Source organism: Pteropus vampyrus, unplaced genomic scaffold, assembly GCF_000151845.1.
Source record: "Pteropus vampyrus isolate Shadow unplaced genomic scaffold, Pvam_2.0 Scaffold3, whole genome shotgun sequence".
In the NCBI taxonomy this organism is placed as follows: domain Eukaryota; kingdom Metazoa; phylum Chordata; class Mammalia; order Chiroptera; family Pteropodidae; genus Pteropus; species Pteropus vampyrus.
In genome coordinates this window covers 14,043,787-14,061,018 of record NW_011888784.1, presented here as the reverse complement: position 1 = coordinate 14,061,018, position 17,232 = coordinate 14,043,787, and the positions used below count along the sequence as shown (strand labels likewise).

Below are 17,232 nucleotides of genomic sequence, written 5' to 3'. Positions count from 1 at the left end.
CATTGGCCTGGTAGGTCTTATTTTGAGAATAGATTTGGTAAGGATTCAGATAATATCCTTGTGAGTAGATGTTACTATTAGTTAGATGAAATCACCATTTGTTTAAAAATAATCTTTTTTATGAGTCTTATATGACCCACTGGATGCCATAGGCTGTCATGTCTTTATTAAAGAAAAAAATCAATGCTTTGTACCTTTAAAAAAAAAACCAAGTTGCCAGTTATAAAAATAGTTACGAGAATGTTATATACAGCATAGGGTATTTAGTCAATAATATTGTAATAACCATGGATGGCGTCAGATGGGCACTGGTCTTATCAAAGGGATCCCTTCATAAGATATATAAATGTTAATCACTCTTGCACACCTAAAACCAATATAATATTGTATGTCAACTGTAATTGAAAAATAAATTAATGTCCTATATCTGAGGACATATTCAAAATAATTTCAAGTGACAGAAAGCTGATAGGAGTACTTAATATGTTATATGATAAAGCTGACATCCCAAGGTTGAAATCAACTAAGGAGGTGAAATGTAATTGAAATAAATGTCTTGCCTCGGGTTAAAAATTTCATTACAGGGGTATAGAAAGAAACCGCAAAAACAGCACTTCTATAAAAGATGACCTGTATGTTTTAGTTGACTATGTTTACAGAATATAAAACTTTATAGGATGAGATGGCCTATAAAGCTTTATATTCTGTCAAAGGGATACAGAGGCACCAGATGTAATGCTCTGTAAGGAGCATCTTAGGAGGGTTCCTGACTCTTTGGAGGGTGTTTGGCTGGAGGGCTTTTGGGCAGCTGGGCCTGGAAACCTGGCAGGATCGTGCACAGTGTCTTCCTGGAGGTCAGGTCTGTCCTGGGGGAGGAGTAGGCCTGTTCTGGGTGGCTCCAGAAGGCAAGCTACCTCTACTACCTTGGTGGATGGAGGTTACTGGTGGACAGATTGGATACTAGATTGAGCAAGCTTGATGGCTGGGTTAGGGTGTGTCTTTAGTGGGTGGAGAGTAGAATGTGGTGCCCTCTGAGGTTCCTTCTAAATCTTAGATTCTGCAGTACTGGACAATCTACATTTTGTTTTAATTTCAGAGCCACTAACATATGGTTTAGAGATGGGTTTATCATTATAATTTGTGTCATGTAATACTATAAAAGGAAAATGTGATATGACTGTCCTTTAAGTGGGAGGGATCAAGGAAGTTTCCAGAGAAGCAACAGAAACCAAGACTGTTTTGCAGAGAGCAAGTTTTGTTGAATGTAATTGTGATGATAAAATAAACTTGTTAGGTGGAAAAATATACAGGGACTAGAGAGAGTGCAGGGAGTGTGCAGCATGCAGAGCGTGTCCTCAGGAAGGCTTTTTGTGTCTAGTCAGTAAAGGTTGACTCCATTTGATAATCCTGAAGATTTTTCAAAATCCTTTTTCCTTTTGGTGATTCTTCTTGAGCATTTCCGCTTTCCAGTAATCATAGCTTTTATTTACCAAGAAACCCTTGCTTCTCGGGGAGCTGTGTTTTTCAGAGCGGTTATTACAGCTGGCATGGTGGCCAGAGACCATCAGGGCCAAGGCTGTCCTGGAGATTTTCTGCAGAAAGAGACCTTGATTACTCTTTATTTTTGCTCATGTTGTTTTACTCTCATCTGTAATTTAAAATCCACTATACAAAGAGTCTACAGAGCGCCAGCTGGATGCTAGTTTAAAGACTTTCTTCCTTTCTCTATTTTTTAAATTTTAAATAAGACTGTCAGTTTTGATGTTTGCTGTTTAGAAATTGATGAAATGTATCTTTTGGTTTCCTTAACTTCGGTGGATGGAGAGGTTGAAAACAAAATCACCAGTTTAAGATTTCTGTTAAAGGTCTTTTTTTCTTAGAAAAGGAGCAGGGATATGTTTGCCAACTTCATCTTACGTAGATGAGGGAAGGACCAGTGGGTTTCTGGAATTAGTGCTCTGATTATAGCCTGGGAAGTTGTGATCTCAAGGGACCTTTGAGTGTGTACTGGGTACCCGGCTCAGCCTGTCCTTCTCTGGGCATGTGGGGGTCACACGTGGAAGGGAGGAAGGCTGGCAGGCAGAACCAAGACAGTGCTTACACTCATGTCAACCACAGAAAGCAGTAAATGGCACCTTCTTGCTGCTTTTGAAAAGCAGATGTTTAACTTGTATATAATAATGGCTGTGTCTTGACTTTTGTTCACTGCTCTTTGTCACTTTTTCTGGACTGTATTTTTTGGCGGGGAGGCATTTTTTTTTTTTTTGATGGTAGCTTTTCTTTTTGGATTTATAATTCTCTGCCTTTTCAGTTTAGATTACAGTCTTATATTTCTCTTTTCCATTCTCTTTTCTTTTTCAAATGTCTTAATGTCTTAGACCCACACAGTGACTCTTGAACAAAATCGTTTGTACCTCTCAAACTTAATAGGACGCTGTGAGATGGACATTCTCAAACTTCGCTCTTGCTTTGGAAGTATAGTTCGTTCAGAAAAGTGATTAAGCAACATTTATTTAGCTATTATTTATTAATTTAGAAAATACTTTTACAAATTGATTCCCTTTGTCTCAATAATTTTAATTTCCAGAAATGAATCCTAAGGAAATGTCATAAAACACAAAACATAAACATGTTCATTTTAAAGTGTTATTTATAATAAGGAATTCTAATAATAAATATTATAAATAAACTATATGTCTAATAGTAGAGGGATTGGTGTTATTTCTTCTTTCTATTTGTCCTCATTTTTCAGCATTTTGTTAAATGTGCTTACTTGACTTGTTCCTCCAGCTAGTGAGACACAGGATCAGATCTTTTTGTGGATGAGAGGCTAGACTAGATGGGATTTAAATTATTTTGCATGCACAGCTTGTGTAAGAAAAAAAGCTTGATTTAAAATATCTCATTGACGTCTACGGCCATGCCACCCTGAACAAGCCCGATCCCGTCTGATCTCGGAAGTTAAGCAGGTCAGGCCTGGTTAGTACTTGGATGGGAGACCACCTAGGAAGACCAGGTGCTATAGGCATAAAAAATAAGAGATTATAAGATGACAAGGTCCTTGCAGTCTGTGAGGTCAACCAAAGGTTGCCTCACCTAATTTATATATATATATATAGACACACACACACACACACACACACACACACAAACACACACACATTCATACATATATACATACATACATACATTCATACATACACTGACTGTATACCCTGGGACTTCTATTCTTGGCAGTATGGAAAGTGGGAGATCCTGAAAACTCTCATCTTACAGAACACTTAGTACTGCTGTCTGTAAAATATTGAGCATCCTTTTAAATGTGTAGCAAGATAACAAGAAATCACAGGAAATCCCCAACATCCAAAAACCTTTTCATAAGTGAGAACTGTGTGAACTGATGCTAGAGCAGCCCCAGGAAAGTTGGTCAGTCTTGGCCTAAAGACACCTAGGGAGGTGGGGATAGAAGACGAAACCTTAGGCCCAAGGATCCTTATTTAAAGCCAAGCCCCTCAGGACCACATCCTTGGTGAAAGAATGGGCCACAGAAAATATGCCCACCTGACTGGGGAGATGACCAGGCAGGTTACCCTCTCAGGCTTGGGGCCGGGTGTGGTGGGATTTGTCATTCCAGGCCTGCCCTCACTTGGGGTTAGGGTTTGAATTATATCACTTGTCTAGGAATTTCCAAGCTAGTAAATGTCTGATCTCAGCTTGGATGACTCTGTGTCAGCCTTGAACTCTAAGTCAAGCTGAAAGATGCTGATATAGGCCATTTAGAATCCATGTTGTCTGCAACAAAACAAAGTTAATCTACAGCAGGGCACGGCAACATTGGGCAAGAGAGACTGTGAACGTTCCTAGCCAGCAGAGGATGCTAAATGGAAAGAACAGCACAGCACTGTACTGACTGATGGGAGTTGTGTAAAAGGCCCTAGATGTATGTTTTACTTTTATTTTTATTTTTATTAAGGGTGCTCTTTTATTGTAGTTTAACATGTAGTTTTTCTAAAGACTTTCATAGATCCATCCTCAACCTTGGACCCTCTGGCTTCTTTCTCAAAACGGCTTAAGTGTTTCAGCTGTGGATTTCCTCTCCCTGGGGTTGCACAGAGCAGCTGCATCACTTGCTTACTTGGCTTTCTCTTCCAGAGGACCTTGTAGGCACCTTGTCAGACCTTTGGGTCTGCCCCAGGATTTAGCAGAGAAGTATGTGAAGCTTTGAAGAAAGAATAAATGAATCCTCCATGCTCTAGGGCTGCGTTAGTGCTTGTCAGATCTTAATGTGCATGTAACTCTTCTGGGGATCTTGTTAAAAACGCAGATGATGTTTTAATAGGTTCGAGTGAGACAAAAGTTTTGTGCTTCTAACAAGCTCCCAGGTGATGCTGGTGCTGCTGGTCCAGGCTCCATACTTCGAGTAGCTAAAGATTAAACCACTAACCTTTGAAAAATAGCGGGGACATTCAGGTTCAGCCAGCCACCTGCTGTGAGGACCGGCCTAGTTGTCGTCTTCTGTTGGAAGAGCGGGTTCCAGGGCATTTCAGGAAGCCTCTCCACATCCTCCCAGGGGAGAGCCTTTTCTTCCTGATGGAGGATATGGTCACCCACCTGATCTCCAGCCTTATCTAAGGAACCCCTTGTCCCCATGTGGGATGGAAAGGGCGTGAGACACTGGCCCATGTCAGCTCCCTGACCATACGCCTTGGAGTCTGCATCTGGGAAACGAGGAGACCTGCTGGATGGCCTCCAAAGCCCTCCTGGTGCTCCTGTTCTGCCACCAAGACCCTGAGGTCACCAGGGCTGCCAGGCCCTGGGAGTGTAGGTTATCTTGGAGGCAGGAGAGGTTGAGGCCAAGTTCTGAAATTTTTGTTAATGAACCTAGACACCTCTATAGTAGAAAAAAAAATCTAATCCATAATAAACTCTATTAATATCTTCCCACATATCAACATAGTTCACATACTTGTCATTTTTAAATGGCTCAGTAGTTATAGTCCCTCAGGTTGTTGGGATAAGCCATGTGTAGCCATTTCCCTGAGGCTGGCACTTGGCTCGTCTCTAGTTTTTTTCCCTTGGATTTTTAAAGTGTGGGGTTGTGACTGCTGAGATTATTTCCACCCTCCCCAAACCCTGTCATTGCCTTGGGTACTCTTTTTAAATTGAGAGCTCATGTGGTAAGGTTATTCAGTTACATGATCTAATAGCTCTGCTTTACCTTTTTTTTAAACAATGTTTTCCCCAATTGTAATAATATAATCATTTGCATGGTCATATGTTCAAGGTCAGTGTCCCCTACTAGATTCTCATTTCCAGAGGCTAGCTCCTCCTCTGTCTTTGTCATCATGACATTCTCGGCACCTAGGACACTGCCTGGCATGTAGGAGTTCAGTCAAGTAGGTTACGTGAACGAACATAGCTGGACTGAATGCATGGTCAGGTGTGCCTTCTACATCTCCACCGGCCCGCTAACATGCACTGGGTGCCTGCACAGGCCAGGCACTGTATCATACCCTGGGGAGGTACGGAAGGGTATGCATGGACCCTGGCTTCAGATAGCTTAAGTCCAGCTGAGAGAAAGGGAGAGAAATGGCCAATTATATTTCATTGTTTGAAGTGTCATCCATGTGGAAGTGCAGGGTTCTATGAGAACATAGAGGAAGAGGACCAGACTGAGGCTGGGGGCCTATAGGAAGTCCACCTGGCGGCAGGGAGACTTGATTTGAGGTCCGGAAGGCCTTCAACACATGACTTAACAGCCCTGCTGTGGGCTGGATGTCTGGTAGCTGTTGCAGTGGGTAGAGCCCTGACTGGCAGCATTCTTCTTAGCTTCATGTTTGCTGGTGGACTACTTTATTTTGATTGCTAAGGTCATTGCACGGATAGTACATTGGGAAGCCAGCACTCACACAGCTGGGCCATGCAATTGCCTTTAGGTGCCTTAATTATAGATAGCACAGTCACATTTTAGATGCAGTGCTTCCCTGTGGAACAAAATGTGCCCTACTCATAGAGTTGTGGACTCATTGAATTTGGTCGAGCTAGAAGGGACCTTGCTCAAGTTATAGTGACACCTTGCATGATGGAAAAAAAAAAGTCCTTCCCACCACCCCGCTGCCCAAATCAGAAAGACTAAGCCAAGTTATGCTAAGTTAGGACTTTTTACTCCAGTTCATGCGAGTCAGTGAATAAAGCTGAGGAATAGAATAATAAATTACTGATTACAGTGTTTCCTTTATGAGTCATGGTATGAGAGCGTCATTATTTTTCACAATTTAGAAATGTCATTGCCAGCGACTGGAATACTCAGCAACTTCCAGACACTGGACATCCCACGTGTCCTTGGTGCCCCCTCCCCACTCCTGTTCTCCACATCTCCTTTCCTGTTTGCTATTTCATGTAATGTGTTTGCAAGATTGTGGTTCAAACATTCTCCTTAAGTATATGGCATTCTTTAAGCTGAAAGTAGTCTGTGGAGGCCAACAGTTGTTTTTTTTTTCTTTCGAAGTATATTCACGATAATATGTTTATCATCCACAAAAATACATTTGCACATTTAGCTCAAAAGAGATAAATTTTCTGCTTTTAAAATTCCTAGAGGATTTTGTTCCTCATTTCTTAAAAAGGCATTTTCTTTACTAGAGATTTTTCTTTTTACACCTACAGCACCTGGTCTTCCTAGGTGCTCTCCCATCCAAGTACTAACCAGGCTCGAGCCTGCTTAGTTTCCTAGATCAGATGAGATCAGGCACATTCAGGGTGGCATGGCTGTAGACTAGACATTTTTTTATCAGATGATTTTCTTGTGTTAACCTTTGGCTTCTTACATTGATATGCTTATTTTTCATTCAGTCTGTTTCTTTGTCTCACCTTCTATATGGTTGTACAGGAAAAATATAGGCAGCTTCCCAAGAAATGAGAGTATGATGGGAAAATTTTTGTTTTTAAATTTATTTTTATATTTTAACTTTTTATTTAAAAAAATTAAGGACCTCCCACCAAAATTACAAAATTAATACGTAGACCTTCAATATGCCCTTAACCCAGCTTCCCCAAATGTTAACATCTAGTTATCAATACTATAAACCATGGTACATGCATCAAAACCAGGAAATTCATACTGTATAATACTATTAACTATTCTATACTCTTGATTCAGATTTTGTCTGTTGTCCCGCTACTGTCCTTTTTTTTTTTTTTTTTAAGTTCTTGGGGACTAATTTAGCATCCAGTCCAGGATCACACATTTCATCTTAGTTGTCATGTCTCCTATGTCTCTTCTGGTTTGTGGCCGTTCCTCAGTTTTCCTCTTTCATGACCTTGACACTTTTAAAGAGTACTGGCCCATTATTTTGTAGGATGTTTCTCAAAATGGGTTTGTTTGATGTTTCCTCATGGCTGAATTCAGGATATGCTTTTTTTTTTTTTGGACAAAAATACCACAGAAATGTTTTCCACCTCAGTTTAATTCATGAGGGTGGATATGATACTGAGAGGTTCCATTGCTGCTGATGGTAACTTGGGTCATTTGGGCAAAGTGCAAACTTTCTTCAATAAAATGTAGTTAACTTCCTCCTTTGTAATTAATACACATCTTGCCGGGAAATGCTTTGAGATTATTTAAATATCCTGCCTGTCATCATACTTTCTAATTGCTTAATAAATTCTTGCCTACCACAGTCATTACCGTTGCATTTACCAAATGGTAATTTTCTATTTCCATTATTCTATATGCGTTTCAGAATTGGAATTCTACTATGAGGAACAGCTTCCCTTCTCTATTTATTTATTCATTTGCTTATTAATACTGGTATGGACTCATGGATATTTGGTTGATTCTACATGTTATAAACCATTACTATTATCATTGATTTTATTGCTCAAATTCTTCCAGATTTGACCATTGAGAGATCTTTCAGATTGACTCCACTGTCCGTTAAGATATATCCTCATCATATTTTTTGGACTTTTTCATTTCGGTATCTCAAGATGTTTTATGCTCATTTCGTACTTGTCCTGCCCAGTCCTAGAAGCAGCCATTTCTTCAAGGAGTCCTGTTTCCTTTAGTAGACAATAGGATTTAGAAACCAAGATCTTAGATGCTAGATGTGCTCACTGATATTGAGGTGTCATTGATTTTATACCTACTCAGAGCACAGAGCTAGGAAACACACACACACACACACACACTTCCCTGTCTCTATGTATCTTCTTGTCACAGACTTTGAATTTGTACTGATTTGACCTATTCTAATCTAACTGCACAGGGCGTATTCTAGTCTTGCTCCTTTTCTCATTCGTAACTCCTTTCTTCCTTGAAGAGAAACCTGGCTCCTGTTAACCGCGATATGTTTACTTATTTACTCAGTCTTAGAATACAGAATAAAGTAGAATAGTTTCTGAATTGTTAACCGATGTGCCCGTGGAAAAAACCTACTCACTAGAGTATAATAATTATTGTACAGTTCTTTTTATCTTTGGCATTACAGTAGCTAGTCAAGATACTGTTTTCCAAAGTTGCTTAGATTAGTTCTTTGCTTTCCCCGCTCCTTTCAGTGTGGTTATATTATTCATTTGTAGTATAGTTAGATTCATTTGTTACTTTTTGTACTTCATTTTTTGTCCCTTCACATCCTGGTTGATTTTAATTATTTATTTTTTGAATATGAGGAACATAAGCATGGTTTTGAAAACCAGAACAACACAAAAAGGCATACTAAGAGGTGTTACTTCCTCCTTATCCCTTTCCCCTCTTCTTTCCACCTTCTTCCCACCCCACCCTGTAGATAATCGATCTCCTTAGTTTCTCATTTATCATTCTGTATTTATTGTTGCACAAAATGAGCAGATACATGAATATTTTCTTATCTCCTCTTTCTAACATGAAGGGTAGCATACTATAGATACTCTTGCACTTTGGTGTTTTTTACTTAACAATGTCTTGGAAATCACTTCATATCAGTTCATAGAGATTGTCTACATCCTTCTTTGCAGCTGTGTTGTATTCCATTGTGAATGTGCCACAGTTTGTTCAACAACTGTCATATGCATAGGCATGTGCATTTTTTCATTGTGTGTTGGGGGGTATGTATTATCAGGATGAATTCCTAGAAATAAAAGTACCACTACAGTTTAGATGCTGCCAAATTCTTCTACAAAGACTGTGGTAGGATAATTTGAGTAGGACAGGCTCAGCAAACTGTGATGACTGTATGTCACCAAAGTTGCTGGCTGTGATGACATTCAGTAGTTATAGAGATGCCACGAGTGGTTCTCTTGGAGGGTAGGAGCTTGACTATTGCCTTTTCTCTTCTGCCATTTTCCAGGGGAATAGTACAATACAGTGGGAAGAAAAGGGAGGCTGGCTTGGGGTTTAGATAATCCATCCTTTTCCAGGATACTTGGGAGACATCTGGGCTGCTTCTCATGGTGGTGAATGAAATGATGTCTTGTTTAAAGGGAAAGAGCATGGAATAGGGTGGGGGGTGGGGGTGTGGGGGTAGGGGTGGGTTAAAAACTTCTGGATTTGAGTCGTGCCTTGAGTTTTAGGACTATGACTCCTAAGCAGGCGTTTTATTTAATCTCCCTGAAAAATGAGAATAATAAATACTAATGTATGGAAAGTACATTTCATGGTGTCTGGTAGGGTGGATATGGTTGGTCTGAGGAGTAAATAAATCACAAATGGAGTGGGACATGGTGCAAGTTATTTCCTTTCTCCATTCCTGTTCAATTTATTTGATGTAAGAAGAGGGATTCTAAATCATCCCACTGACTGACCATGAGGCAGTGTTTAAAATTCCTATAAAAATAAGCTTTGTTTCACTTCAATATTTGATGGCCTGGCTAACGGCGTCAAATGAAGATTTGGGCCTCTGCCTCATCTTGGATTTTCTTTTTCCGATCGAGGATGCTCTGTTGGTAAGTTCCAGGAATCCTGGGCGATTCCAGGTAGTAACCACAGAGATGCTATCTAAATAGCCACAGCAATCATGATTGTAGTCTCCTGGATTTTAATATAACTCCAGTTAAAACCAAAGTTCCAAATTTCTTCTAAATCAATTAGTGAAGAGTTCTGACCCTATTCGAGTTCTCCAGGACTTTTTATTGCAGCCAAAGGAATGCAATCTTCTTCCAGGCTTCTGCTGATGAACTGATGCCGTGGCTTCTCTACTGGGTTAGGCTTCAAGGACAGAAATGCATTGCTAGGACTGCAGACATTAAAGGGTTTAGAACTGCTGAAGAATTGCCCATGGTTAATCCAGCTGCAAATACAGGACTGATCCACATGGGCAAAATGTTTGAAAACCAGACCTCAAAATGTGCATTTGTCACCTGAAGCAGGCACAGGGGAGTTCAGAACACTGGGAACCTAGTCTCCCTGCAGCACAGAAGGGCCCTGGGGGTTATCAGAATGATGGATCATGGTTAATGACAGTCTGAAACCACCAGCAACACGAGAAGCCAGCAACACGAGAAGCCAGCAACAGAGTCAGGCTGTCTTTTAACAGCTTTAAATCTACGTATTGATTTCTCCTACTCAGCGGCCTAAGCCTCTGTGGGCATTTTCCTTTTCCAACGCCCTGTCTCATCAGAATTGGAGATTGCTCCCCGGAGAGGTCATGGGATAATGCCTCATTGGCAAGTTTTGCCTCACTTTAGTCCACATGTCCCAAACTGAACCCTTTTTGAATGGAAAGGCTTTGCAAGTCAGTAAGGATCTGCAAGGAAGTCGAGAGAATTGAGGGATGCGCCCTGGTTAGGGAGGTTATGGAATTTCATGCTGTCCGAGGTAAGTCCTGAAGGATGGCTGCCCAGTTCACCCTCACCAGTTCATATACAAACTCAATTCCCATTCCTGTTACCCTCCACCCAGTGTTACCCTGCAATGTTCTCCCTGGGTGCTTAGTGTAAATTGGTGCTCTAAAAGCTATTAGATGTATCCACCTCCCTCCACCAGAATAGAGATATTGAAAGAGGAGCTATGTTTTTCATCTCTTTATCTAGTATATGCTAGGCCTGTAGTCTTTCTCATTTCAGACTTATCAGATGAATAAAAAAATGACTGACGGGGTAGGGTGGGGAGAGAAAAGGCTGCCTTGTATGTCCCTTGCTAGGGAGGTGGCATGTCTGGCAGAGAACCCTCAGACCTTTGCCCTGGACCTGCACGGATCACCTAAAAGGCACTTCCACACAGCATCTGAGGCAGCTCCTTCTCTTTTGGATTTGAGATGGGTTTCTATCAAAGACCACAGCATTTTCACAGTCCAGGGGTCAGGCTAAGCAGTGACTCTGGGAGGAGTGGGGGCAGCGCCTTAGCTGCCTGCCTCTACCAAAATGTTATTGATATCTTTTCTTATTTTCTGAGCTTTACTTTAGAAACTCATTTGAATTGTGCCTCTTCTAAGGTATATTTTTAAACATTGTATTAAATTTATCGGGGTGATGTTGATTAATAAAATTATATAGGTTTCAAGTGTACAGTTCTATAATACATCATCTGTTTACAGCCTTGTAAGCTCATCACCCAAAGTTAAGTGTCCTGTCACCATATATTTGACTCCCTTTACTCTTTTCTACGTCCTCCCACCTCCCTTTCCCTCTGGTAACCACTAAACTGTTGTCTGTCTCTATGAGTTTGTCTTGTTCATTTATTGCTTCCAGTTTTATAACCCACATATGAGTGAAATCATATGGTTCTTGACTTTTTCCATCTGACTTATTTTGCTTAGCATGATATTCTTGAGATCCATCCATATTGTCACAAATAGCAGCGTTTCATCTTATGGCTGAGTAGTATTCTATTTATATATGTATCATATCTTCTTTATCCAGCCAGCTATCAAAGGACACTTTGGTTGTCTCCATGTCTTGGCTTCTGTGAATAATGCTGCAATGAACATAGGGATACATATATCTTTATAAATATTTCAAAATTTTGGGGTAGATATTCAGAAGAAAGATTGCTGGGTCATATGGTAATTCTATTCTTAATTTTTTGAGAAATGTACATACTATTTTTCATAGTGGCGGTGCCAATTTAGATTCCTATCAGCAGTGTACAAGGTATCTTGATTAATATAAATATAATATCTCATTTCCCAAAACTTTGAGTAAGAATGATACTCAGGATGAAACACATTAGTCCTGTGAATTAACCCGAGGATATGAGCATGTGTTTGAGGGGCCCAGACCATAGTGTATCTCATCATCATCTGCAAGACTTTGTGCTTGGTTTAGGGACATGGTTTTGATTTGGCCTTGGCTTTTTCGTGTGATAACCATGTGTGGGCATCACCAGATTGACCTTGCCTACTTTGATGGGCTTTGTTTTTTCCACATGAGCTGGTCTTTTCCAATAGCATGACAAGGCTGGTGTGGACTATGGACTGCATACTTCTTTTAACCTTCAGCATGGCTATCAAAAGGGTTGGTGGAGATGGGGAAGGGATGGGTGTTCCAGCTGCAGGAAGTACTCCACAATATTGCAAAAAGTAGCCAATGTCCCAAGATGACTACTGCAGCATTCTTTATAATGAAAATTTGAAAGCAACCTTAATGTTTAATTGCAACAGGGTGAGTTTAAGCAAATTAGCGACGATAGAATATCTTGCAGTTTTAGTGTAGTGACCAAGGATAGAGTTTTTAAGGTAAGTAAAAGCAGGTTTCAAACTTGATTTATGAACACATTAAAATGCATATCTGAATGATGAATGAAGAAACTGGTTCCTTTGGCTGCCTCTGAGATGGAGACTCAGGTGGCTGTGGGAACAGGAGAGAAGAGAGACTATTGATTATGCAGGCCTTTGTCCTTTGGGCTTTTACACCTTTTCAAAGATAACAAAAAGAAGAGAGAAATGTGTAAAAAGTGAAAGGAAATGGAGCAAAAGGAGGATAGTAGTTGTATTACATGGTGCCATGAAGAATATTTTCATTTCACTCTAGGCTTCTTATAATAATAAAAATAAAATAATAATGATTACTTTGAATTAAAGGAGCAAGTTTGAGTACATACAATGCAGGAAGAACGTCCCTGAAATTGCTCAAATAGCGAAGGAAGTAGAATCCACTCTGTGTTTTCTGTGCTGATGCATCATGGGTGGGGTAGAAGCCATCTCATAGATAATCCAAAACGATGGGTATATAACAATAATTTGATTGGAACTTTGGATTGAATTTTTTATTTGTTTCAGAGCCACATGTTTATTGTAATAACGAAAACCTGTTTTTATTATAATCAAGCTCTATTCTGCAGACCCCTGGGGAGCCCTGCCCAGCCTTTCCTCCTTTGTGACATGCCCCTGTCTGAGCTGGTTCACGTTGAGGTCTGAAGGTGGACAGTGGCCGACAGAGGTGATTCGCACCTTTCCCCACCTGGCTTACAAAATATTTTAAACACAAGATTCCCTGACTCCCTCTGCACAAGGGAGCGTTTTGTTCTCTGCCCCTCACTCTCCCACCCCCCGGCCTAGCCCGAGGGACAGGATCTCAGATCACTGTTCCTCCTTCCTCTCTTGTTGTGCCCAGTGAAGCTCTAGGTGAATTGTGTGGGATGACTCAGGACGGGGTGCCTGTCAACATGCTGAAGGCAAGCCTGCGTATGACCTCTGGCTGTCCCTGGGGGCTGCCCTGGGGTCTTGCAACTGAGAAATCTGACTTGGGTGCCTTCTGTTGCTGTGCTCCCTGACTCCTCTGAGGTCTTAAGTCCTTGTACTCTCTGTGACCAAACGTGCAGCCTCCATCTGTCTTCCTTTACTCATTGATCCATGATCTCTGGTTCTCTCCTGTTCTCTCCCCTAGCTCCTCACCCCTCAAGACAGCCATTTCTCAGTGCTCTCTTTTCTGGGAGTGATGTGAAGAATCCCTTTACTCTGAGGTCTCACGGGAGTATTTGCATTTACAAGATGATTGAAGCGTTTTAGCCAAATCAGTTAATCCCGAATGGTAGAATTTCAAGTTGCATAGCGAGGACACACTGGAAATATTTAAAGGTACTAAATTTCTTTTTTGGCCCTCAAATCACTCCACTTCAAAGCTGCCTACCATTTGCTGTGTTTGAAAGCAATTCTATAACTGGACTTGATTGTTAGATAATTGAAAGGAAATTGTACACACATATTTTCAGTTTTTATTATATTTATAAGATGAAACATACTGGGAGGGCACAAAACATTAAGTATATAGCTTAGATAACTTTTAGTACTATTTAATTATTAATTTTCTTTACGTCTCCACTGCACTATGCCTTACATGCCCTTGTAATCCCGATGTTACAGGTGTAGGGCGAAGACTGAGGGCTTAAGGTATCTGATTAATGTCTCAGAGCCAGAAATGAGGTTTAGAACTCAAGTCCATCTGACCCCAGAACTTTAGTCATTGCGTTAACTGTTTTCTTTGCTTTTACTTCCTTCTTCTCCAACTTGTTCCACAGACTTACCACAGGAGATAATGAAATGCATTGTAAAATATCAGCAAAATGTAAAGCTTAAAAACACTTCCAATATATCATGCTCGGCTAAAATTCTTGGAACTTTAAAAGTGACATTTCTTTCCTCTTGTTCTGATATACATAATATTCAGTTTGTTTAGTAAGTTTTTTCTTGATACATATATCTTAAAATAAGAATCACATAGGGAAAAATGCTTTTCAAGTCCAATTTCATTATTGATTCATTATTGAATGGTACCCAGAGTGGGTAAGTAAATACTACAGATTTTATGTGATGATAATCATGATGAAAATGACCATAGTCTGTTTTCTGTTTTTGAATTTTTGAAGTCATGTTATTATTGTAGTTTGATAAAGGAAAGAAAACTTCATATTTGATGAACAGTTAGTGATAAACCTTGGAGTAGAATTAATATGAGGGGGAAGGCAGCCAGTGGGGCTTGATAGAGCAGACTGAGGCCTGCAGGAGGTCTGATGTAAGGTCATCTGTGGTGTTTTGAGATGAAATAGAAGAGTGTTTAGACTAATATTATTCATAACTTGTTTTTGTAAGGAAAATCACTGCATGAGAGATTATTTAGAAAACATGGTTTTATTATTTTTTAACTTTTAATTAACTTTAGGTATGTGGAGTAACTGCTTAATGAGCAATGAACCTGGAAAATCTGAACCTGGCTTCCAAAATCTGGGGTCTTATATAAGAATAACTTATAACCACTTTTGTTCATTTATTTATTCCTACTATAATAATCTTTCAATTTAGTTTCTTTTAATAAGCTAAACATACCCATGTCTACATTATGATTTTCTTAGCAAACCGCTTTCATTTCTTACTCCCAAAGAAAAAAGAAAACACCCAAATCAATTGAAAAATAAAATATTTATAACCCCGATATGACATCCCACATGAATCTAACGCGTATCTCATTGTCCTACGTTGGTCATCGCTAATTTAATGTGATGGGTATAGGAAAGAGAAAAGCAGTTTATGCATAATGTTGAAATATGCAGCCCAGAGTCACAGATCTTAGAGTTGATGATCCTGGTGTTGTGCGTCGCCTGCTGAAGCCAGCTCCCAGCAGGTCCTGTCTTGGAGTGGTACCATGGTAAAGAAAGGATCCAGCAGACAAGAGTCATTTTGAAAGAGCTAAAATTGGTTCTTTACTTTCTTCCAAGAGAACACAAGGCCTCTTTCTCTCCTGTCCATGTCTATCAGAACTCAAAGCTGCCTAGGATAGAAAATCCAAAAAACTCGCTACTGAGCCCCATGGTGTTGCTCTTTTTACTCTTTCCCTCTCTCCTTCAGTTCCACGGGAAGTGACTGATTTAGCCCATCTGGTAATTCCTCAGACTTTGCTACTCTCTTCTCCTCCCATGTCCTGGACTCTGCACACTCATATTCAGAAAGCTGCCTGGGAGAAGCCCGGCCCTCCTCAGGGCAAAGTCCGGATTCTCTGTGGTGGGAGGGAGGGTTACAGGTTACAGGATAATAGTTCTGACCCATCCTGTGTATACTACTTGTCAGAGATGTCCTGTAGGCACAATGAACTCTTCTGGGTAAGAATGAAATTTGCATTCTGAGGAGGGCAACTGCCGTCGCTCAGCACAGGCACCAAATTAGCTCTCCCAGTTTTTTTTTTTTCCTGCTTGTGATTCCTTCTCCATGACTTGCCCCCTTAAGTGTCTATTTGAACCCTCCACAGTCAGTATCTTCATTAGCTTGCAGGTTCCTTTGAGCCAGGCTCAGGGGCATTCGGTGTCCCACTTACCCTCCAGAGCGACTGGCCACTGTCACACTGCGATTGCAGCTCACCGTCACCGGGGATTATGAGAATTATGTGGGTGCCTCTTGGCAATTTTTTGTGCTACAAATGCTGAGAACATTAAGATTTGGGCCTTAAGGCAGCTCACTAGCCTTTTCAGTTCTCGTGCCCCTTTTCTAGAGCTGTAGGATCTAACAGTAGTTTTCCTCATAGAATTAATGAAGAGTCTACCTGCAAAGCAGGCTTGTCTGGCTTGGAATTATTCACCACTTATTGTCAGTGTGAGTTAAGAAGCCCAAAGAATTTGAGGAGTCGAAAGAAAAACAGAGGTAGCTATCCTTGAATCTCCACCTGTTAAGAACATTTACCTTGAGGTCAACCCTTTTAACAAACTTTTAAGTGTATAGTACTGTTAACTATAGACCCAACATTGTGCCACAGACCTCTAGAACTTATTCATCTTGATTAACTGAAACTTTATGCCCACGGATTCGTAACCCCCCATGTCCTCCACCCCTTCCCGCTGCCCTCCACCCCGTTGTCCTGCAACCACCATCCTGTTCTTTGCTTCTTTGCTTCTATTAGTTTGACTATTTTAGATACCTCATAAAAGTGGACTCATGCAGTATTTGTCCTGTGACTGGCTTATTTCATTTAGCATAATGTCCTCTAGGTTCATCCATGTAGTTACCTATTGCAACATTTCCATTTTTTTTTTTTAGGCTGAATTCCATTGTATGTGTGTGCACATTTTCTTTATCCATTCATTTTTTGATGGACACTTAGGTCGTTTTCACATCTTGACTATTGTGAATAATGCTGCAGTGAATATGGGAGTGCAGATATCTCTTCGAGATATTGATTTTAATTCTTTTAGATAAATACCGAAAAGTGGGATCGCTGGATAAAATGGTACAGCTGCTATGGAAGACAGTATGGAAGTTCCTCAAAAAATTAAAAATATGGACTACATACTTTTGCCAAAATTCTTCACGGTCAAGCTTAATTCTAGCTTGGTGT

General features: G+C 40.3%; 1 protein-coding gene and 2 pseudogenes across 1 annotated transcript in view; 2 read left to right on the top strand and 1 right to left on the bottom strand.

Annotated features, from left to right (window-relative positions):
- Window positions 1–17,232, top strand: part of FHOD3 (formin homology 2 domain containing 3) — a 406,356-nt gene that overhangs the window by 103,734 nt on the left and 285,390 nt on the right. The window lies entirely within an intron of this gene.
- On the top strand, window positions 2,911–3,028 carry LOC111741822 (annotated as a pseudogene).
- On the bottom strand, window positions 6,658–6,776 carry LOC111741499 (annotated as a pseudogene).